Source organism: Protopterus annectens, chromosome 1.part0 (assembly GCF_019279795.1).
Source record: "Protopterus annectens isolate FY-2018-M chromosome 1.part0, PAN1.0, whole genome shotgun sequence".
Taxonomy (NCBI): Eukaryota; Metazoa; Chordata; order Ceratodontiformes; family Protopteridae; genus Protopterus; species Protopterus annectens.
The window spans coordinates 1,093,833,137-1,093,856,862 of record NC_056725.1 but is presented as its reverse complement, the minus strand read 5'-3'; the positions used below and the strand labels follow the sequence as shown (position 1 = coordinate 1,093,856,862).

The window sequence follows — 23,726 nt, the reverse complement described above, 5'->3', positions numbered from 1 at the left end:
AGACTGAATACAGCATCCCAGATGGCCTTTTTGACCCCGGACAAACAAAAGAATCTTTCTCTTTACTTCCACCAGTTGTCTCATCAGTCCAGGCTGACTGCAAGGACAGTCCTTCAAGCCTTGGGGTTCATGGCATCTTGTATTCTGGTACTTCCCAATGCCAAACTGCATATGAGGAAGCTACAGTGGTATCTCAAGAATGTATGGACACAGCACTGCCAAGATTTGGACACTGTCATTCAGATAATACCTTGCATTCAAAAGGAATTTTTGTGGTGGGCTCAGGAATGTCACCTAAACAAGGGACTCTCTGTGACCCGGCCAGAGGCGAGTCAGATTTTAACGACAGATGCCTCAGACAAAGCTTGGGGAGCTCATCTAAATGGAAAATGGGTACAAGACACGTGGCCTGCCAGACTTCAACATCTACATATCAACTTGAAGGAGATGTTAGCAGTCCAATTTGCATTGATAGCTTTCAAGGATTTACTTCTTCCAGGGCAGGTGTTGATTCAAACAGACAACACAACTGTCATGTGGTACATCAACAAGCAAGGGGAACATTCTTATCCTCTATGCAGACAAGCAATGATTTTGTGGGAGACTGCTCTCAGTTTACAGCTAAATCTTCAGGCAAGGTTTCTGCCAGGGGCACAGAACTCCTTAGCAGATGTGTTGAGCAGACAAATTATGGATCCCCACGAGTGGAAATTGGATCCTCATGTATTTCAGAGATTGACAGTGTTATGGGGAACTCCAGACATAGATCTGTTCGCTTCTCCACTAAATTACCAGCTGCCAAAGTTTTGCACAAAAAGGTTTCATCCCACAGCTTGGAAAGTGGATGCTCTCTCATTCAATTGGAGCAATCTTCACGTGTATGCCTTTCCACCTCTGCCTCTCCTCCCAAAGGTACTGCTGAAGGTCAGACAAGCCAAACATGATTTTAATAGCTCCAGATTGGCCTCGACAGCACTGGTACCCATTACTGAGAAGTCTGGTACAGGAGCCTCCATGGCCTTTGCCTTCGATTCCTCACCTGCTGTCTCAGGAGAACAGTCATTTACTCAGTGTCAAACTTCATTCTCTGCATCTGACAGCCTGGCATATTCTGGTTTAAACCCTGGAGGGTCTCAGCTTCCACAACAAGTTTTGAATGTTATTTTGGAGGCTAGAAGGCCTAGTACAAGGAAAGTTTACGCAGATAAATGGAGGAGATTTTTATTTTGGAGTACAGCAAAGGACTTTGATGTTTCTAAACCTAATTTAAGTGTTGCGCTTCAATACCTTACTGAGTTATTGGACAAAGGTTTGTCCTTCTCCTCTATAAAGGTTCATGCTGCAGCAATTTCTGCTCACTATGACTGTGACCCACCATTATTTTCTCAGCCTTTGTTTAAGCAATTCCTTAGAGCGGCAAAGAATATAAGACCCCACGTAGAGCTCCTACTCCTGCTTGGGATCTCAATTTTGTGTTGGAGAAACTCACTCTACAACCTTTTGAGCCTGCAGCATCGGCAGAGTTGAAATATTTATCATGGAAGACTGCTTTTTTGTTGGCCATTACCTCTGCGAGAAGGGTTTCTGAATTACAGGCCCTTATGGCAGTTGAGCCTTTCTTAATTTTCCACAAGGATAGGGTGTCTTTGAGTACTAACCCTTCTTTTATGCCTAAAGTGGTTTCTAGTGTGGCTTTAAACCAAACTATTCATTTGCCTACTTTTTATGCAAACCCCAAAATAAAGGGGAAAGGATTTTGCACACTTTGGATATACACAGACAGTTGCGATATTATTTGAGCAGAACTAAAGGGTTCAGGCAGTCTCAGCAGTTGTTTGTTTCTTTTGCTTTGGGTTCTCAGGGCAAACCTGTGTCAAAACAAACTATTTCTAAGTGGATTGGTTTTGTATTGCTTTCTGTTATTCCCATCATGGTAAGGAGATTCCAGCTGGGATTAGGCCTCATTCCACTAGGGCTACTGCCACTTCTACAGCTTTTTAAGGGGTGGCTACTAAAGATATTTTGGAAGCAGCTACTTTGAGTTCAGTGCATACTTTCTCTAAGCATTACCACCTTCCACTTTACTCTAAATCTAGGGCTGGATTTGCCACTGCAATTTTACAGGGCATTTTGGCGGCTCCTAATGCTTTATAGTTTTGCCATCCTCCTTACCTCTGCTTTGGGATTCTACCCATATGTAAGGACTGCAGCAATGTGAGATGAAGAACATAGTACAGTTTTGTACCTACCATAAATGTAGATGTTCAAGATCCACATTGCTGCAGTCCAATACCCTCCCTCCTTCCCTCTGTTGTTGAGGGTGGTGTTGTGCTTTGTGTTGTACATTTTGTAAATGTGGTTAGTGCACGGGTGGTTGGTTAGTTTTTGCTGGTTTTTTGGCTGTGGCCTTTCTTGTTAGGGCCTTCTGACATCTGGGACAAGAAAAGACTGAGGAAATGACGTCGGTCATGCGCTTTTGTACCCTGACGTTCTGATGTCAGTTTTAAGCGCCTTGACCGATGTCAGCCTAATACTTTGGTATTCGGGCCGACCGAGGACAGCGGACTACCCGTATGTAAGGACTGCAGCAATGTGGATCTTCGAACATCTACATTTATGGTAGGTACAAAACTGTACTTTTCTTTTATTGCACAGGTCACTACTCATTGTTTGCAGTGTGTGTAAGACTGATACTTATTTCAGGGATGTGGCCTCTGGTGCAGTTTTAAGGAGGTTCGGTTGGCTGCATTCTCAGAACCTTTCAGACGATGTTAAAAAAAAAAAGATGATGTTAAATTCTCCCTTGGATAGAGATTGTGTTTGCCCCTTCTGCTGTAGAGGTGATCAAAAAGTGAGATGAAAGGGGTAAGCTGAGCCAGGAAATTTCTAAGATTTTTCACTACTCCTTTTCCAAATTGCCCAGGGGATTTTCTTTCTCCTCATCCAGTTTCGGAAAAAAAGTAGAATAAACATTCTCAACAGAATTCGGGTAAACAGACTTTTAAGAACTTGCAAGGAGGTTCCAAAAAGAAGTCTCAGAACTCCCACAACCAAGGAAACTCCAAGTCTGACTGTTCAAGTGACCGTGTGCCCCCCACCCACCCTCACCCACTTTCTCTTCCAGAAAGTCTAAATCTCCATTTTTCTCTCTGGCAACAGATTGTTTCTGACAAATGTTTTCTGAAAATCATTCATCAGGGTTACAGATAGCAGTGGGAGGAAATTATTCCATTCCAAGGGGTCATTCATTATCCTGCAAATCAGACTAATGTCCTTCTGTATCATTGCTGTAGTATTTTTAACGTTGGAGATCTCCTGCCAAGGATATCCCAACATTCAACCAGTGCACCAAAGCCTTTAGATCTTGTATGTGCATCACTCGTCTGTCTGAATGCCCTTTGCTGTGCTGAATACCTAGCTGTCAGATAAGTGCCCCATTGGGGTCTTTCTTTTTACTGTTCTTGTTTCCTTTGGTTACCTGGAGTTCATGTCATCCAAGTGGGGAAAATATTAGTGTGGGAGGCAGATTCCTCATAAAGATATTCCCAACCAGTCTTTTTTTGTTTTTGTCCATCCCACAAATGTACCTCCTCTATTATATGTAAGGTATTTGTTACTAAACCTCTTAGAAGCTGGCTTGGACATCTTTTTAGAAGTGGGTCACAGCTCTAAGTCATTCCATGTCAGTTTTGGATTTCTGTCCCCCAACCTTGTTGGAGGCTGACATGGATCCTTTTTGCATGTCCTTTGAGGCTTTGCAGGCCTCTGCTTCAGATTTCAAGGGGGAACCATTGTTGATTATCTTGGAGGGCCCTGAAGGGATTCTGGCGATTCTGGCTAGGGAAGAGGTTCCAGGTACTCCTACTGAATCCTGTCAATATTCGGAACCACCTGTGTTTGTTAGGGCAGACATCCATACCAAGAAAAGACAGAAGACTAAACATTCTTGTATACATTCCCAGAACCCTCAGCAGGAAAGGCAGGAGTTTACTCAGGACCTGTTTAATGCTTTAATGGCCCTGAACACCTCCCCAGGGGGTTTCTGTGCCTGCACCCACACACTTTGGACATCAACTCCTTCCAAAAGTCCTAAGGAACCTGATTCCCCTGATAAGGAGTTGGAGTCTGATGAATGGTCCCTGTCTTACTCTTCCTGTATGCCCTCTCCTTTTATGGCTCTGATGAAGAGAAGTCAGTTAGCCCCGAGTCTCCTTTTTGTGGCATTGTCTTTTGGGGACACAGTAGCTAGAATGATGAAATACTTTAAGTAGGATTCTTCTTAGGTGTCGGATATCTTTGCTTAGGGAGACGCTCCTGAACCTTCCGCAGTACTTCATGTGTTGACTGCATTGTTGATCACCTTTTATAGCTGTCTCTAAGACTCCTGATTCTCAGCCCTTCATTCCAAAGAAACCTGATAGGTTCTATAAGGTTTCTGAGGATAAGGATAATAGGGCCATGGAGAAAATCGGAAGGAAGATGTATACTAGTTCCACTTTGGTCTTTAGGGCCATCATTCACCTGACCCACATGACCATATATGCTCTGGCCTTGACTGACCAGGCTTCTCAGGTTAATTCTGACTTCCCTGGTTCTGAAGCAAAGTGTTCTGCTGTATCTATTCTAGGTTCTACCTCTCAGGTGACTCACCACTCTATCAAGTGCAGCTATGATGCTGATGATCCCTCTTCCAGATCTGCTGCCTTTGGGTCAGTCATGAGGCATTACTCTTGGCTTCGCCTGAAGTTATAACCTGCAGACTTTAAGACCAAGTTGCTCGATGCTCCTTTGCATCACAAAAAAAGTCTCTTTGGGACTGCTGCTGCTGATTATGTTTGTCTGCAAGAAAAAGATAAAGCTTTGCAGGACCTTAAAGATATCTTTGTGTCCCCTATCCCTAAATTCCAATGGAGCTATCCTGCTAGGTCTGCTTTTATTCCCAGGCAGCCTCATCAGGCCACTAAAGGAAGGAAGGGTAGTAGACAGTCTCATCCTGCAAATCTTCTAATATTGCTGTGGCTCAGAAGCCTGCTTTACTGACAAGCCTGCTTCTTTGACACCCCCCCCCAAAAAAAAAACTGTGGCCAGGTTCCCTTGTCCCTTTGGCTCTTCCTGTGTCTTCCAAACTGGCAACTCATCACTTCAGATTCTTGAGGTCTGTCTGTCATCCATCAGGATTACTTCATGGAGTGGAAGTCCCTGCCTTGTTTTTCAGGGATTCCTCAGTCTCCTCGACAGCAGCTTCCTCATTTGTCAGAGGTTTTTGCGTCCCTGGTCGTCCCTTCTTCCCAAGTAAGAAAAGGATTTTACTCCATATAGAATGTTCCTAGTTCTTTGAAAGGAGGACTTTTGGAGGCCTATTCTGGATTTCTCCATTCTCAAGGTTTCTTCTTTTCTGATGTTTTCTCTTCAAACTCTTTCCTCAGTTGCTGCCCCAGGCTTATCTGATGTCCTTGGATCTGACTTCATATTCCTATCACAATCTTTTCAGGAAGTTTTTAAATTTCACTGTTTCTTCCTGTCATTTTCATTTCTCTGCTTTGCCCTTTGATGTCTCTACTGCCCCAAGGGTATTCACAAAATGCTTAGTTCCTGTGATTGCCTTTTGCAGACTCCAAGGTATTCATATATTTTCCTTATTAAGATGACCTGTTGATTCAGGCACCATCTTCCAGTTACCTGTTACAGGCTGTAGCATTCAATACATCTTTCCTTCAAAGTCTGCCGTCCACTATCTGTTTCCAAAACTCTGTCCTGACTCCCACTCTGGATCATATGCATCTGGGATGCAGGATTCAGACATTGCAAAGGCTGACCTCTCTTCCACCTCCAAAGGTTTTGTCCTTAACAGCTTTTTTCCAGTCTCTTCTTCCTGTCCTTGCCATTCCAGCCAGTGTGTTTCTTTGGGCCCTGGGATTCATGGCCTCCGCTGTTCTAATGCTCACTTTTATCAGACTGCATATATGGAAGCTTCAGTGGTACCCCAAGTCAGTTTGGCTTCAGCATTGTCACCCTCTGGATTTCAGAGTGCCTGTCCTGCCTTTTCTCAAGTGGGAATTTGAGTGGTGGATTCAGCAGTTTACCTTCAACCCAACCCTGCCCTTTCAGTCTTCTCACTGACACCTCAGACATGGGGTGTGGGCCTTCCTGTGGTTACCTAAAAGCTAAAGGTCTCTGCTCCCCCCCCCATCAGAAGTTAGACCATATCAACATAAAAGAGATGAGATCTCGGATTCTGACCCATCAGACATTTCATGACATTCTCTCTCCAGGCCCTCTGAAGGTTTACACAGACAATACCACAGTGATATGGTACGCCCATAAGAAGGTGGGCACAAAGGCTTTCCTTCGCTGCAGGATGGCTCTTCAGGCCTGGGATTTGGCTATCAATTATCTGCTAACTCTTCAAGCAGTGTATATTCTTTCAGAACACTATCTAGTGGCAGACTCTTTGAGCAGGTCCAAAACACAGGCATCATGAATGGATGCTTCACAGAAATGTATTTTTGGACATAGTCCATTGGTGGGGTATTCCTCAGGTAGATCTTTTTAATTTCCATCTGAACAGGCAGCTTCCTGTTTTCTATTCCAGAGTGCCATGCCACCCTTTTTTTCTCTTGGAAGGAGATGTTTCTGTATGCATTCCCTCCCCTTCCTCCTTTACCAAGAGTCCTGCAGAAGATTCAGCTGGACTTGCCAAAAATCTTGCTAGTAACTCCCATTTGGCCAAGACTGCACTCTCTCCCTTTTAATGCATCTGGCCAGGGGCAATCACCACACGTTACCTCACTGGTTGGACTTCATCACACAGGACATGGAGTCATTCATCCATCCTCACATGTCCACTCTTCAACTGAAACTGTCAGTCATAGGGTTTTGAGCCCTTTTAGGCACCTTTTTTCTGAGGACATGCTCAGGGTTTTACTAGATGCAAGAAAACCTGCAATCCTAAAGTTTTGTATGTTCAAGTGGAGAAGATGTTTGGTCTGGTGCCATGCTTGTAGACCAGACCCTTTTTTTGGAGGGGGGGTGACATCTGGTCCTCTCTCTTATTTGTTTGAGTTGCTGTAGTCTAGCTTGGCCTGTTTTTCTGTAAAGACCCATTTGTCAGCTATTTTACCTGTTTGCCCTTGAATCCTCCTTTGGCTTCTCATTTTGAGGTCACATAATTTCTTAAAGTCCTCCTGCATCTTAGGTTTCCAACAAGCCAATTCCTCTTCCTCCTTGGCATCTTAATTTTGTTTTGGAAAAATTAACCCAGGCTGTTTCAGAGCCTGCATTTTCTGCTTCACTGCAACACTGTACCTGGAAGTTTATATGATGCTTGTTCTTACCTATGCTCCAGGGGGTTCTGAGCTTCAGGCCCTCATGACCATTCCTCCTCCTTTGTTTTTTCACAGAGATACTGTGTCTCTTCATACTAGTCCTCCTTTCATGCCCAGGGTTGTTAATGAGTTGTACTTAAATCAGACAGTAGAACTCCCTTCCTTTTTTCTCTTCTCCACAGTCTGCTAGCAATTGGGTCCTGCATTCCTTGAATTTGCACAAATTGCTCTGGTATTTGGATAAAACTGCGATCATAAGTCTGATCAACTTTATTTCTTTTCATCACAGGACTTTGGGTTTAGCTATTTCAAAGCAAACCATCTCCTGCTGGATATCCAAGGCCATTTGCTTTAGTTATTCTTTTCATGGCAAGTGTCTGTCTACTTCAGTTAGAACTCATTCTACTAGGGGTGTTGCTTCTTCTGGCGCTTTCTCCAAGGGTTTGGACACCAGTTCCATTCTTGAAGGTGCTACTTGGTAATCAGTGGATACCTTTACTAAGTATTATAAACTGGATATGTTTCTTAGAGCCAGAGCAGGTTTTGCTAGGGCTATCCTGCATGGGTTTGCTTTGGGATCTACCCAGCTTTCCACCTCCCACTCTTTTTCTTGAGCTTCTGTACACTCCCTGAGGTTAAGAATACTGCAATAGTGATGTACAAGGACATAGTACAGTTGTCTAAAATCTTAACATAACAGTAGATGTCCTTCTCTTCACTGTTGCAGTATTCGGTCCCTCCATTGATCCCCCTTTTTCTTTTAGGTGTGTTTAGTTACCTTCCTGGCTGAGAACCCTCCTTTTCCTTCTGGATTTTCTCCGCTTGGATATGTATAGCTTCTTTTTTGTCCTATGTAGACTGATGTCCTATTCCCATGTTGCAGTATTCATAACACGAAGGATTCTCCACCTAGGCGACCTGAAGCCCAGCCAGTATACAAAAGACTTTTACTACTGCAAGGTATATGGGATGTATCATGAAAGCAGCAGGGAGCGTAGGCCATAAAAGTGATGTCCGCACGTACCATCCTTAGAACTTCACCACCAGTCGAAACTCCGTCTTCTCTCATTCATCTGATCGCCAGGTGGTTGCTATTTTCAGATAACTGCCCCATTGGGATTTTTCTTGTCTTTATTTTTGCTACTGCATTTCTTTTGAGATTCAAGTCATCCAAGAAAGGCAAGTGGCCATTGTGGAAGACCGATTCCACACAAAAATAATCATGACCAGTGTCTGTTCTGTCTAGGATCTGCACACAATTACAAGGTGTGTGCAGTTGATCAGGGATTTGTCCCTAAGATGCTCTGCAATCATCTGTATGCCTTAAATATTTATCTGGAGAACCAGAGACTTAAGTGACTAGTGCTTGCATGGAGGGTACATCGGGTACATCTGGTGAGCCTCCAAAGAAGATAAAAAAAAAAAAATTAGGCCTGAATCTTTGGCTGCGGCTCTGAAGCTGGATGACCCTCTCAAGAAATGAGGTCTGTACAGTTGCTGGTTGATTTCTTGCAGCAAGTACTACTTTGGAGGACATTAAGGAAATTGGCATTAGCATGTTTGCAGAGGTCTCTCGCGTGTCCAGTCAGGATGGTAAGGGGGAACCACATCTCATCTCTTCAGATAACCCACAAAGTATTTCTCTTTACATAGCCAGTGAAGAGACTCCAATGTTTGTGCCAGAGGGAAGGCATATGTCAGTCCCTTCCTCTCAGCCTAAGGCAGATCCTCCTCTCAAAAGGAAATGAAAGCTTAAATATATTTCACCTCCCTAGGACCCTGCTCCAGACTGGAAGGCCTTTTCATAGGGCATTCTGAATACTTTTATGACTTTGTGACCTCCCTCTGTTTCTCTTCTCCCGGTTTCTTCCATTTCTGTTTCAAGGAGCCCTTCTTTGGAGAGGGGGCCTTCTGAAGAGGAGGTTTCCTCTTTAGATGAGTCTCTTGCCTATTCCACCCAGATAGCTTCTCCTTTGGGTTACGCTTCCCCTGAAGTAGAGTCAAATAGTGCTGACTCCCCTGGGGAGGATATCTCTTTTGGAGAAGCCATTTCTAGGTTAAGATACTACTTTAAATGGGACTGCTCCCAAGTCTCAGAGGTACAGAAGTGGCACTATTATGTCTTGCAGACAAACTTGCCTTCCTCTTCTGCTATACCCCCTGTATTGCCTGCCTTTTTCGATGTCTTCCTGTCAGCATCCAAGGCACCTGACTCTCAACCCCATGCCCCAAAAGGCTGGATAGATTTTACAAGGTGCCAGAGGACAGTAACATTCTTTTTTTTAAATGTCCTCCTGCAGTTATGCCAGTGTCTGCAGATAGATCTTAACTTTTGCCTTCCAGTTCCTTACTTCCATCTGATAAAGACAGTGAGATTATAGAGAAACTGGGTAAAGAAGTCTGTACTTCATCTATGTTGGCCTTCAGGACCTTTAATTACCAAACACATATGTCCAAATATGTTTTGGCCCTGCTCTCTCAGGCTTCACAGCTGATGTCGGACCTTCCTGACTCTGCAGTCAAGGTTCAACTGTCCTCTGCCTTGGCAGCCTCTTCCCAAGTGACTCATCATTCAATAAAGTGCAACTGTTCCAGATCAGCTGCAACTGGCATGGTCCTCGGAAGATATTCCTAGTTGAGATTACAGCCCTTGCCTGATGATATCAAGGCAAAACTGGGTGTTACTCTTGATAATTATGCCCTCTTTAGAGATAATGCTACTGCCCTTTTAAAGTCTCTTCAAGAAAAAGGGAAGGAGTTGCAGGAACTTAAGCTTGTTTGTGTGTCCCCATTTCCTAAGTAACATAGAAATTATCCTTCCAAGGCACATATGAGGGAACAGTCCCATACCCCTCTTTCCTCTTCGAAGAAAGGGCCACACAAACAAAGCTCTTCCAGGTCTCAGCCTGCCAATGCTCCAAAGCCCCCTTTGAACCTGCTGTCATGGCTTCCTTAAAGCATTGCAGTTGGAAGACTGTGCTGCTGGTGGCCATCACTTCTCCTGGGAGAGTCTCTGAACTCCAGGCTTTAATAGTATCTCAGTCTTTCCTCATTGTCCACAAAGATAAGGTCTCCCTACATATGAACCCTTCTTTCATGCCCAAGGTGGTTAATGATTTTCTCTTGAACAATCTGTTAATTTACCTATCTTCTTTTCCTCGCCTCAAAATTCCACTGAATGGGTGTTGCATACTTTGGATGTGCACAAAACCAAGTCTTTTAGGAAATCAGAGCAACTTGTTGTTTCCTTTCACCCAAGGGCACTGGGAAAAATCTGTGTCAAAACAGACTATTTCTTTATGGATTTCTACGGGCACTTTTTCTGTTATGTTTTCCATGGTAAAACTCTCTATTCCTCAGTGAAATCTCATTTCAGTAGGGTTGTTGCTTTACTGAGGCCTTTTTCAAGGGGTTGGACACACCTTCCATCCTGGAGGCAGCTACATGATCTTCTGTCCACACCTTTACAAAACATTACAAGCTGGATGTCCTCTCCAGATCCAGAGCAGGGTTTGCTAGGGCAATAATGGATAGATTTGTGGACAGCTCCTGTGTTCCATCCTCCCTTTTCCTTTCATGAGCTTTGGTACTCTCCCTCATGTTATGAATACTACAGCACGGGAATAGAAGGACATAGAATAGTTGTGTAAAATCTTACCATAACCATAGATGTTCTTCCTGTTTCACTGTTGCATTCATCTCATTTGGGTTATCCCTGCCAGGGTAGCCCTCAGTCAGCCCGAATACCAGAGGCTTAGTATTTCTGCGTCATTTATTGTCGCTTCAGGAATGACGGCAGGTCACCATTAGTATAAAGTAAGGCAGCCTATGCCGTCTTTCTTGCCGAGGAGCCCGAAGCAGAAGCAGTTCGCACGAGTGCCGGTCGGCCTCTACCTGAGTTTTGTTTTCCGAATTGAAGTTGACGTATTCTAAAGTGAAGTACCCCATTGGGGTCCTTTTTTCTTGCGCTAACCGATGTCAGAAAAAGTTAACAATCGTCTCGCCTGTGGAAAGCAAATACCACACCGAGACTTTCATTCTTACTGCGTCACTTTTGTGCTTTGTTCAACACCAGAACTATATGTCGTCAGGCCCTTATTGTAGCTAGATATTTTCGCTCTCAGTCCTTGATTTCTGATATGGCTTTGGTAAGCCATCCGACATCGGATCTTCTGAAAAAAACATAAGGATAAAGACGGAGACAGACCGCACAGGTTAAAATCTTCCTACGATGCTTCCGTTAAACTAGTCATCAGTTCTCTTTTGCAGCCCCTGATGCCCGCTTCTGTGGATTCGCAGGCCGCTACCAAGACCATTTTGGAGTCTGGTATGACACAGAACTCAATATTGACTAAGAATCCTGCGGTTGTCTCTACCTTGGATAGGTCCGGAGCCGCTGAGCAGGCACTGGCTTCCGAGGAAGTACTTTGCACTACTGATTCTTGACACAAACCGACGACTTCTTTCCTGTCATCTGTTCTTTTAAAAACTACCAAGTTTCTAAGGCCCAGGGTACGAACCACACCCAAGAAACTGACGACCCCATCTCAGGCACCTGCTTCCTTGCCTCAGTCTCAAATGCTTAAAATGGCAGAAGACCTTATAATGTTGATCAGGGGAAGCTAAGCTACCCCTTCCAAAAGAAAGATTTGTCCCCAGTAGTCTTATATGAACAGGAGTCCGATGACTCCAATGCCTCTTAATATGAAGACATGCAACCCCTCTCTGCTTATGAGGATTGTGATGCAGAGGAATCCATGCTTTAAGTCTCTCCACCCGAGGATTTTTCCTTTAGGGAAACGCTTCATATTTTAAGGGAGCATTTCCAGTAGGAATGTCAGGACTACCATTAGTCTAAAAAGAGACTCTGGGAATTTTTAGATCTTCCACAGCACAGATCCCTGGCCATTCCTCCTGTCCTGGATGTTGTGGATGATGTTTTCATGGAATCTAGTTTAACTCCTGACACCCTCCCTCCCGCTCCAAGGAAACCTGACAAGTATTACAGTGTCCCCAACTCTCACAAATTTATTTTCAAAAATCCTACTGCTGACCCTGAGTTTATCTACGAAGGGCCTAAAGGAATTAAAGCAACTTCTGCTAAGAATCCAACCCCCTCATATAGGGATTCCTGAACACTAGTCAGATGGGGTAAAAAAAGTATAAACCTCTGCTGCTCTTGCTATTAGAGAACTAAATTGTCAGTTCCATATGCTAAAATTCCAGCAGCATACCGTGGAACTCCTCAAACAAAAAATATCAACTTTTCCTGCTTGTGCAGAAAATAGAGTTGCAAGACTTAATGCATTCTGCAAGTCAAGTAACTAAGCACGCCTTACACTGTGTTTTTGATGCCCTAGAAGCATCTTGCAGGGCAGCAGTCACCGGTTCTGTCCTTAGAAGGCATGCTTAGCTTAAGGAACAGCTCTTGCCAGACCATGTCAAATCTAAACTATTGGATGCACCCTTGCACAGAGACAACTTATTTGGCACCAAGGCAGAGGAGGTCTTAAAAAAGATGGAAGAAAAAGCTAAATGTATGCAGACAGTTAAGGATTTCTGCAGGTCCAGCCACCCAGGTTCAGTCGGCATTGCCCCTCTAAACACTGGTCCTTTCCTGCCCCCTCCAGGTCAGTTCAGCCCAGACCCCGGGGAAGCAGACCTCCCCCCCAGACAAACAGCCACAGGGAATGCAGAGATCAAAGCAATGGAGTACCTCCACTTCTAAACCAGGGAGTGCAAAGCCACCCCCTCAATGTTAGAACTCAAAATTACTCTCCACTTCCACGCCCTCCCTCTGCCCACCTGCACTTGCCCCTGGGAGGAAAACTCTCCTTCCACGCAAGCACTTGGGCCACCATTACCAACGACAGCTGGGTCCTCAGCATAGTATCACAGGAATACAAATTTTCTTTCCACACTCTACCAACCCCAAAAGGTTTCCCAGATCTACCTCCAAACCAGTGGTCAGAGGCCAAAACGCAAGTCCTTTCCCTGATGTCCATGAGGGCAATGGAGCACGTTCCTGCAGAACAGATAGGCCAAGGTTTCTACACCAGGCTCTTCCTGGTACCCAGAAAAGAGGGCACCTGGCACCCCATCCTTGATTTATCCATTCTAAACACCTTCCTGGTGATACCAAAATTCAAAATGCTCACCCTTCAGCAACTGCTACGTATGCCCTCCAAGGATGCCTAGTTAGCCACCCTAGACCTACAAAAGGCCTATCTATGCATCCCAATCAGGGAATCATGCAGGAAATATCTATATTTCAGGGCAGGATCCCTGCACTTTTAGTTCTCTGCGCTTCCCTTTGGCTTATCTACTGCTCCCAGAGTTTTCACAAAATTCTTGGCTCCCGCCATTGCTTTTTGCAGGCAAAGAAATATTCAAATTTACCCATACTTAGATGACTGTCTAATTCAGGCAGACAGGAAAAGCTGCTCAAGCACCTGGCCTTTGTAAAGGACCTACTGACCTCCCTAGGGTACACTATCAACGAAAAGAAATCCAAACTAGTACCCACCCAAAAAATATATTCCTTGGAGCAAGCCTGGACACCGCATTCCAGATGGCATTCCTTGCACTAGAAAATCAAACTTACCTGATAGCCTATTTCTCTCAACTAGCCACCAGACCCCAGTTATCCGCAAAGAAAATCCTGCAAACTCTGGGGTTCATGGCATCTTGCATTCTACTCATTCCATATGCCAGACTGCATATGAGGAAACTTCAGTAGTACTTAAAAAGCCTTTGGTGTCAACACTGTCAAGACCTGGAAACTCTTATACCAAGTGATACCTTGTCTAAGGAAAGTTTTTTTTTCCTTTGGTGGGCAGCAGCATTGTACTACAAGGGACTACCCTTCTCACCACCCCACGCCACCCCAGACCCTCACCACAGACGCATCAGACTATGCCTGGGGTGCACACCTGAACGGCAGGTGCATACAGGGCCACTGGAGCTCACATCAAATACATCTCATCAACCAAAAAGAGATGTTGGCTGTCCAGCACGCATTGACAGCTTTCAGACCCCTCCTCTCCCCAGGGGCTCTACTGATCAAAACAGACAACACCACATTGATGTGGTATATCAACAGGCAGGGAGGGACTCACTCCTACCCTCTTTGCAGGCTCACCATGATCATTTGGTACACAGCCTCAGCCATACAACTACACCTGTTAGCACAATTCCTTCCAGGCACTCTAAACTCTCTGGCAGGCAACGTGAGCAGAAATCTTCTGGACCTACATGAGTGGAAACTAAACCAAAGAACCTTCACCCTTGTAACTCAGAAATGGTCATCCTGAAGGTAGACGTCTTTGCTTGGCAGGCAACGTGAGCAGAAATCTTCTGGACCTACATGAGTGGAAACTAAACCAAAGAACCTTCACCCTTATAACTCAGAAATGGTCATCCTGAAGGTAGACGTCTTTGCTTCCCACGTCAACCATCAGCTCAGCAAGTTCTGCACCAGGGAGCCTCACTGCAGGGCCTGGAAAGTGGATGCTCTAGCTTTCCAGTGGGTCAACCTCTCAGTCTATACAGTTCCCCCACTACCTCTCATTACCAGGGCACTGCTCAAAATAAAGGAGGAAAAACCAAGGGCAATCCTGATTGCCCCAGACTGGCCACTCCAGCACTCATACCCACTGCTGCGCAGCCTGTCCCCTCTGCCACTATGGTATCTCCCTCAGATCCCAGCACTCCTGACATAGAGGGAAGGAGAATTCCTGCATCCCCAATTGCAGACCCTCAATTTGGCAGCCTGGCTTATTCCATGACCACTGTACAAGCTGCCAATCTCAGTAAACAGGTTCCAGATATTATACGCTAGGCCGGATGCCCTAGCACTAGAAAGTCTTATGCTGACAAATGGAAATGTTTCTGCACCTGGATCCAGGCTAAGGGAGCCGATACGTCACAGCCTTCCCTACCTCTCATCCTGGATTACTTATCTGACTTACTGCACAGTGGTCTATCCTTTTCCTGTATTAAAATTCATGCCTCTGCTATCTCTGCTCATTTCAGCACTGGGCAACCTCTTTTCTCACATCCTCTCATCAAACATTTCCTCAGAGGGGCTAGCAACTTTAGGCCACCCAGAAGAGCACTTACCCCAGCTTGGAACCTAAACTTTGCGTGAGAGAAACTCACCCTGCCCCCCTTTGTACCAGCAGCTTCAGCAGAATTAGTTTCTCTCACGGAAGACGGCCTTGCTTGTGGTCATCACTTCAGCAAGAAGAGTATCCGAGCTACAAGCACTAATGGCTGTAGAGCCCTTCATCATTTTCCATGCTGACAGGGTCTCCCTCTGGACTAACCCATCCTTCATGCCAAAAGTGGTGTCCAGTGTGGCTCTCAACCAAGCCATTCATTTGCCCACTTTTTCCCTAACCCACAAAACAAGGGGGAAAGAATACTGCACTCTCTAGATGTGCACAGACAGCACAGATTCTATTTAGACAGGACTAAATCATTCAGAAAGACTGATCAGTTGTTAGTCAGCTTTGCTGCAGGAGCAGAGAGCAAAGCCATATCCAAACAAACCATTTCCAAATGGATAGCACACTGCATCCATTTCTGCTACAAGCAACACGGGAAACCTCCCCCTAAGGGGGTCAGAACTCACTCTGCCAGAGCAACCTCCACCTCTAGAGCTTTCCTCAGAGGACTCCCCACCAGGGACATCCTGGAGGCTGCAACATTGACATCTGTTCATACCTCCACCTAGCATTACCACGTACCTATCTTCTCCAAATCCAGGGCAGGCTTTGCCACTGAGGTCGTGCAGGGCATTCTAGCCAGCCTCCAGTCTTCATGACTGCCTCCACCCTTTTCCTCAGCTTTGGGAATCAACACAATCTCAGCCTCACTACAGGATATGTGCCCACAGAATGGCGTACAGCAACAGTGGTCCCACTCCACAAAGGTGGAGCCTCTACGGACCCTGGAAACTGTCGCCCCATAAGCCTGACTAGCTTAGTCTGCAAGGCTATGGAGAGGATCATCATGGAGCTCATAAACAAAGACATTGGGGACCTACAGACAATAGATCCTACCCAGTTCGGCTTTGTCAAGGGCAGATTCTGCCATTTGAACCTGGTTGACTGCTTTGAAACAGTCACCAAAGCCATAGATGAAGGGAAAGGTAGTCCACACAGCCTATCTGGACCTTGCAAAGGCATTTGACACAATACCCCACTCAGGCATCATAGATGAGCTATCCAGCTTAAATATAAACCCCTATGTCACAAAATGGGTCGCAAACTGGCTCAGACAGAACCCACAGAGTGAGAGTTGCTGGAGCCATGTCAGACTCGAAACCGGTCACAAGTGGAGTCCCACAGGGTTCTGTCCTGGGACCACTCTTGTTTGGTAATTACTTTTCCGAGGTACAGGCAAATGTGGGAGGACTATGGCTCACCAAGTTCGCAGACGACTGCAAACTGGGCGCCATAATCAACTCTCCAGTTGACACAAACATCCTTCAAAAAGGTCTCACAGAGACGGATAACTGGTGCCAACGCCATGGTTTAAAGCTAAATGCCAAAAAATGTATAGTCATACCCTTTGGCAAAAACAATGTGCCCACAAATTACCACATAGGCGGAAACCCATTAAGTACAGAGGAAGTTATTAGGGACCTGGGGACCCAAGTTGATAACAATCTCTCCTTTGAAAACCACATTGCCAAAGTGGTTAGAAAGACCTTCTACATAGCCCACCTCATCACGAAGGGTTTCACATCTAGATCAAGAGAGGTAATCGTGCACCTTTATTCATCCCTCATCAGGCCCATCATAGAATACAATGCCTCTTTTGGGATGTACCTTACCCGACACCTGCAGCAATTAGAAAGACCCCAAAAGTATCTCACCAAGAGGATCAAGGGTCTCAAACAGATGCCATATGCTGCTCGGTTAAAAAAACTCCAGCTCTACTCAGTTGCATACCGCCTACTTCGAGGCGATCTATGCCTGACATTCAAAGCTATGTCAAATCCAGAATTAATGGACATGCTCCACCTCAGTAAATCTAAATCCCTTAGAGCCACACGCTCGAGGGACTTGAACCTCAGCACAGAAATAAATAGAACTTGCTGGAGGGACAGGTTCATAACCCAGAGGCTCCCTTCGCTCTGGAATAGAATTCCAGTTCATGTGAGGCAGAGCACCTCACTGAATCTCTTCAGTAAGAATCTCGATAAGTGGATGGGGGATCGTAGGTTTGTCCCAGGGATTACTCCCGTGTCACTATTAGACAGAGGCACAGTATACTAAACCTTAAAAAGGGCACAGTATACTCAAATCAAGGGGTGGCGTAAGCCATACAGAATCGGGCTAGGCTTATAATTGCCCCAGGGCAGATAGCCTAGTATGAACCTATGAACACAAATGTGATGACTGCAACTGTGAAACATGAAGAAAATAGTACAGTTGAGTACACTTACCATAAATGTAGATGTTTGAGTGTATTCACTGTTGCAGTCCTGGTTTATCCCCCTTTCTGTCTATTATTAGAAGGAACTTTTTGGTACTTACTTTCTACTGGTGGGGTTCTTCCACCATATCCTGGCTGGCTGGCTCCCACTTGGGGGCTCCTGACAGGGCAAGAAAAACTGATGTAATGGCGTCGGCTGCCTTACTTTATACTATTGATGACCTGATGTCAGTCCTGAAGCGACAGTAACCGACGTAGAAATACTAAGCCTTTGGTATTCGGGCCGACTGAAGGCTACCCTGGCAGGGATAACCCAAATGTGATAACTGCAACAGTGAATACACTTAAACATCCACATTTAGGGTAAGTGTATACAACTGTACTATGTCTTTCTCTTCCATGTTGCAGTATTCTATCCACTGTCCTTTCCCCTTGGTCCTTGTATTTCTCTGAATGAGAGCTTGCCTCTCCTTTTCATCCTTGGACTGGTCTTCTGACTGGGGCATTAAATTCTGAGGATGGCACATCCAGATGTCACTTGTATGGCCTACGCTCCCTGCTGCCTGTGTGTGACATTCCACGGACCTTGGAGTAGTAAAAATCTTTTGTATACTGGCCAGACATTTGGGTTTTTTATTTGTAGAATCCCTCATGTTATGAATACTGCAATATGGAAGAGAAGGACATCTATGGTTATGGTAAGATTTTGCACAACTGTTCTTTCTCTACTGGGGCAATTCAGTTTTCGGTAATTGTATTTCCTTTATGACATACGTCCTGTGTTGGGAGCATGTGTGTGAAGTATGTTGTGCATGTAAGATCTAAAGGCTTTGGTATACTAGATGGATGTTGAGCTAGCCTTGGCTGGAGATCCCCAAGGTAAGAATACTGCAACAGTGAAATGGACATCTACTATTATGGTAAGATTTTACACAATTGTACTTTTTGTTACCAGGTTTTCTTCATCACATTTCTTAGCCTACAGCTGTCCTTCCTGTTGTATCCACTTTAGGCGATGTTTTCCTAACAGCTTGCAGTATGCCTGACAGTTGACTTCCTGCTCAGAAAAAGCCTGATGTGTCCAAGGAACTTTGTATAACCTAAGCATCTGTTTTTTAATCCAAAACAAATTCCAGCAGTTATTTCTTTATCAAAGACATCTTCTGACTAGGATGGGAAAGCTTTTGATAAATTTAGAAAGTTTGATCTTCTACTAATTTAACTTTCTGAATTGCCAGGCTCACGTGTTAAATTTTTTACTGGCTTCTTTTGAGAACATTAGAATTGACCTTCCTTCTTCCGAGGTTAAAACTTCACTGAATTCCTTAATTATGTCTGCTTATCAAGTTACTAAACACTGTTTTTAATGTTGTCTTATGGTTCTGGTGATGCTGTATCCAGAGTTGTTGCTTTTGGTTCTTTTATGAGAAAATGTGCTTGGTTACATTCTCAAAACTTACCAGATAATGTTACAAGTTGAGATTAAGTTCTGCTCTTGACAGAGGTGTTCTGTTTGGTCCAGCTGCTGCTGAGGTCCTTAAATTTTTGATGAAAGAAAGAAATTGATTTGTAAGGGTTACGCAGACCTTTAAACCCTCATTTCTATGTTTAACTTTCCTTGTAATTCAAGACACTTTTTCAAGAAGCATAATAAGATAGCTGAATGAAATTCATACAAACATAATTTGAAAAAGCAGTGGCAAGGAGGCTCAAAGAAGAAAGGGGAGCCTTCCAGAGCCAAGGACCATCTAGAAAGTCAGAATGACTATTTGTCCATTTTAAGCTACTTCCCTCCCACCCAGGCAGTCCTTTAAATATATTCTTCAGTCTGGGTGTTCAACTTCCCCAGTGGCATTAAATTTTGGAAAAATGGGCTCTGAAAATCAGCCATCATGGTACAGCTACCAGTGGAAAGCCATTCCTCATTTTCAGGCGATTATGTCAACCTGTAAACCAAATGCGCCTGTTTCCTAAAGTTTTGGAGCCCATGCCATTTTAGAGGGTCATAAAATTAGTTGTCTTAGATTAGGTGGGCAAAAGTTTACTTATGGACCTTTCTGGGGCCAAAGCAAGAGGAAACGTGGAGACCAGTCCTAGACATGTCCTTTCTCAGTTCCCATGTCAAGAACCCAAAATTCAAAATATTATCTCTCTAAACCTTGTTGTCACTCGTACCCCACATCAGTTTCAAAGTAACATTAGACTTGAGGATTTTTTTTTTTTATCACATTCCAGTTTTCAAAGAATTTAAATGTTTCTTAAGATTTTTTGTCTGGCTTACTTCATCAGTTCTAGGTTTTACCCTTTGGTGTGTGTACTGCACTAAGGGTATTTACACAATGTCTGTCCCCCCAAAAATGCTTATTGTAGGCATAAAGGCATTCACATCTTTCCATATTTGGACAATTATCTTATGTTTGTAGACTCTTTCCAAATGTCTAGATTCCCTAACATGTCCAAGAACTTTTGCTCAAACTGGGGTTTAAAGGGATCTTGAAGAAACCATCCCTTGTCCCTTCCCATACAATATTTTTTCTTGGATGTCATCTGGATTTGTCTGTGGGAAAGGCTTTTCTTTCTCTGGACAAAGTAGAACTGTACAGAGAAATCTTCACAAGTTTTTCCATCCTATCTTTGATATCTGACAGAATTTCTCAAGATTTTGGATTTTGTGGCTTGCATGATTTTCATGATTCCCTTGGGCAGACTTAACACGAGAAAAAAATCAATGGTACCTCTGATCAGTCTGGACTCTCAGCATCAGCACCCTTTATCTTTTCAGATTCCAATGCAGGGGATTGTAAAGTGGGAGTTATTATGGCAAATGAACCAGTAGTCTCCCAACCCAGGTTTTCCTTTTTTCCCTCCTGCTTCCCTTTGTCTGCCACAACAGATGTCTCGGACTTTGCTTGGGGAGGCTGTATTGAAAGGGGTGAAAGTTCATTCAGGAAATACACAAGTGCCTGAAACAGGAGCCATCCAAGAATTTCTTCTGGACAGGAATACTAAGGTGGTGTTACAGATTTATTTTAGTTCCTCCCAGAAAGATGAGGCATGACATCTCATTGAGGACTTCAGTGCCTGAAAGCTATTTTCCCAACACGCACACACGCACACACGCACACACACACACACACACACACACACACACACACATGCACACTTTACTCCGGCTTGCAATTCTGGTATTCTTCTGCAGTTTGTCATAATGTATTATTGCTGCTGTTTTCTTTACTTTGAAAAGATTTTTAATCATAAATAAGAATTAAATTAGGTAATTTGCTTTTCAACTTTATGCCTACAAACATGTCAACTGATGAAGCTATTGAGACTGCATCGCAGTATTTCAGAATTGCAAGGCAACAGGGTTTTCTCATGAAATTTTTCTTTGGATGGATCTTTTCACTTTTCCCTGTTTAGTGTTGAGACATGCCATAACATACTCTAAATTCCAATTGCGCTTGAATCTTTTGAATTCCTAACGTTTGTGTTGTGGACCCATGTAGTCAGATATGACAACATAAGCTATCCCCTGTTTGGTGGGGAATGTAAACCTTAATGCACTTGCATGTTATATCTGTCAGTTTAAGTGTATCAAAAACTTGGATTAATAATCTACACTCAAGATTCCTGGCTTCCCTGCCCACTCTGCTACATGGATGAACTGGTACCAGGTATAGTAGCATGTCTTCCATTGATTGCTGTGATATGAATTGAACATGGCAGAATTCTGGAACTGTTTACTCCAGTTGAGTCAACATCCCTGGCTGATGAATTATATATATGGCTTTTTTCCCCTTTTCCCTTCATTGCCTTTTGGCCATCAAACCTCTCTTTCAGGATCATTCTGCTCTGATCTTTGCATAGATGCTTAGCACCTCACATCACCCCATGAAGGATTCCTGTTCTCCACCAGAGATTATCTTAGTGACATCTCTCTTCTTTATTTGACCATTTTTATGTAAGGGTGATCAGGAAGAGAGGTCATAATCCAGGAAGTTGTAGTGTGTGTTTTCTTCAGGCATGTTTGCTGGTCCCTATGCTAGCCTAATATTTGCAAATATCTCACAGTGCTTTCACTGTGTCATGTACTTGCTTCTGTCTTTACCACATGCACAGCTCCTGCATGTAGCAGAGTTTACTGGGCCATGGACAGGAGCTCTGCATGTAGCAAAGCTCCTGAACATTGCAGAGTTTACTGGGCATAGACATCTTTAGCCAGTCCTTGTGTGAATGGTGAGTCTCTTGTTGCCTTTGAAAGCCAGTTACATGGGAAATCACTCTACCTCCCCCAGGGTGGGTGAACTGGTATTATCTGGCCACTGCCATCTTCCCTTTATTAGCTTGTCCAGAGTCCAGGCTGATAGTCAAACCACAGTCATCTAAGTTTCAGTCAAGGCTTTATCCTTGTACGCTGTGGAGCTACTTCTGTTGCTTTTTCTTTGCAGTTCATTATTCCCAGATGTGATTCATTTCACTTCTTAAAATATTTAAATTTTTATTTGATTGGGAAATGTTTTATATGTACTGAGCTTAAGACATTGAGATAGCTTATTTCCTCAAGTGAAAGACAACCTGAATTTCTTTCCCTACTGATGACATTTTTTTGTGTTGGTCATCTTTTCTTTATACATGTCAGTATGTCTCTGGAATTATTTCTGACATCCATAAACTATTTTGACTGTTCCCTTTTCTGCCTGATCATGTTTCTTGTGCAGCTATAAATGGTCTTCACCACAGATAACCAGTTTGATCTCTTTGGACAGCAGATTGCTTTACATTTTTAGATGACCTGTATATGCAGCACAGATGTGTCATTCATGTCAGTATTGTAATGTTTGTGCTTTTGTAACAAGTGTTTGGGTATCCTAAAACTTTTCTTATTCATAACTCTGTTCTCAAAATCATGTATGCCCACATGGTCCATTTTCAGGCTCAACTCATTTGATAAAAATAATACACAAAAAGCAAGAGCATGTAGAAGTAAGGAGCAACACAATTTACATTGTAGGGGGGGGGGGCAGTTTTACAAGAGTTACACTAAACTGAAATGTTTCATACAGCATGAGTAATCTGAGTTAACACAGAGTTCATAGCATGTGGAATGCCTTGGAAATCTTAGTAACAATTTTGTTGGTGGCCTGTTAAACAAGTAGAAAGATGTTAGGTGTGTGACAAATTTTCCTTATTACAGTGTTCACATTTTGCTTGCTTAAAGAGAAATGCTTTTAATTATTCTCAAAGTAAGAAAGAAAGGTGCAACATATTTACTTAGAGGTAGATTCCTACATTTTGGAGGCCATTACAGTGTGTGTTCAGTTTGCTTTACCTTCCCAAGAGGCAGCTTAGGAGTAGAGGGTAGATCGTGACCTCTGGTTATATGGAGTTTCTTTCTGAGAATCTGCTGGCGAAGTTGGGGAAGGATTCCATAGTGATGAATTTAAATATTATGGAATTTGGGATGAGGGTGATTCTTTGAGGAATGGGTTGTTGTTTGGCTTTTTTGAGTGGTGAAGTGGAGTTCTACCCTGGTGGAGAAAGTTACGAATTTTCAGATGTTGTAGATGGTTTGGAGCATCGATAGCCTCCTTTCTGGGACTCCAGTGGGTCAGCCTGTTTTTGAATGTGATTTCAAAATCTGGTGGACCTTTAAAAAAAAAAAAACAAAAAAAAAACAAGTGGGGGACCTTTCTTTATCTCAGGAGCAATCTCTTGTTACAGAGGAGAGAGGCAATAAAAACGAATACTCTAACTTGAGTAGCTTAGTCTGTGGTCAGAATTTTAGAAAAGTTGCACATCTTTTGGTATTTCTCCTCTCCCAAGTGATTTTGGAGGATATCCTGGTTCTGTACAGTGCTTTCTATCATGTTGCAGGTCTGACCTTCAAAAGATGCATGTCTGAAGTGGTGCATCACCATTTTCAGCTTGTACTATTTCCTTGTGGCATGGATGTTG

At 43.7% G+C, this 23,726-nt stretch overlaps 1 protein-coding gene across 1 annotated transcript in view; it reads right to left on the bottom strand.

The window, feature by feature from the left end:
• ASCC3 (activating signal cointegrator 1 complex subunit 3) overlaps positions 1 to 23,726 on the bottom strand; it is a 4,485,173-nt gene that overhangs the window by 2,921,831 nt on the left and 1,539,616 nt on the right. The window lies entirely within an intron of this gene.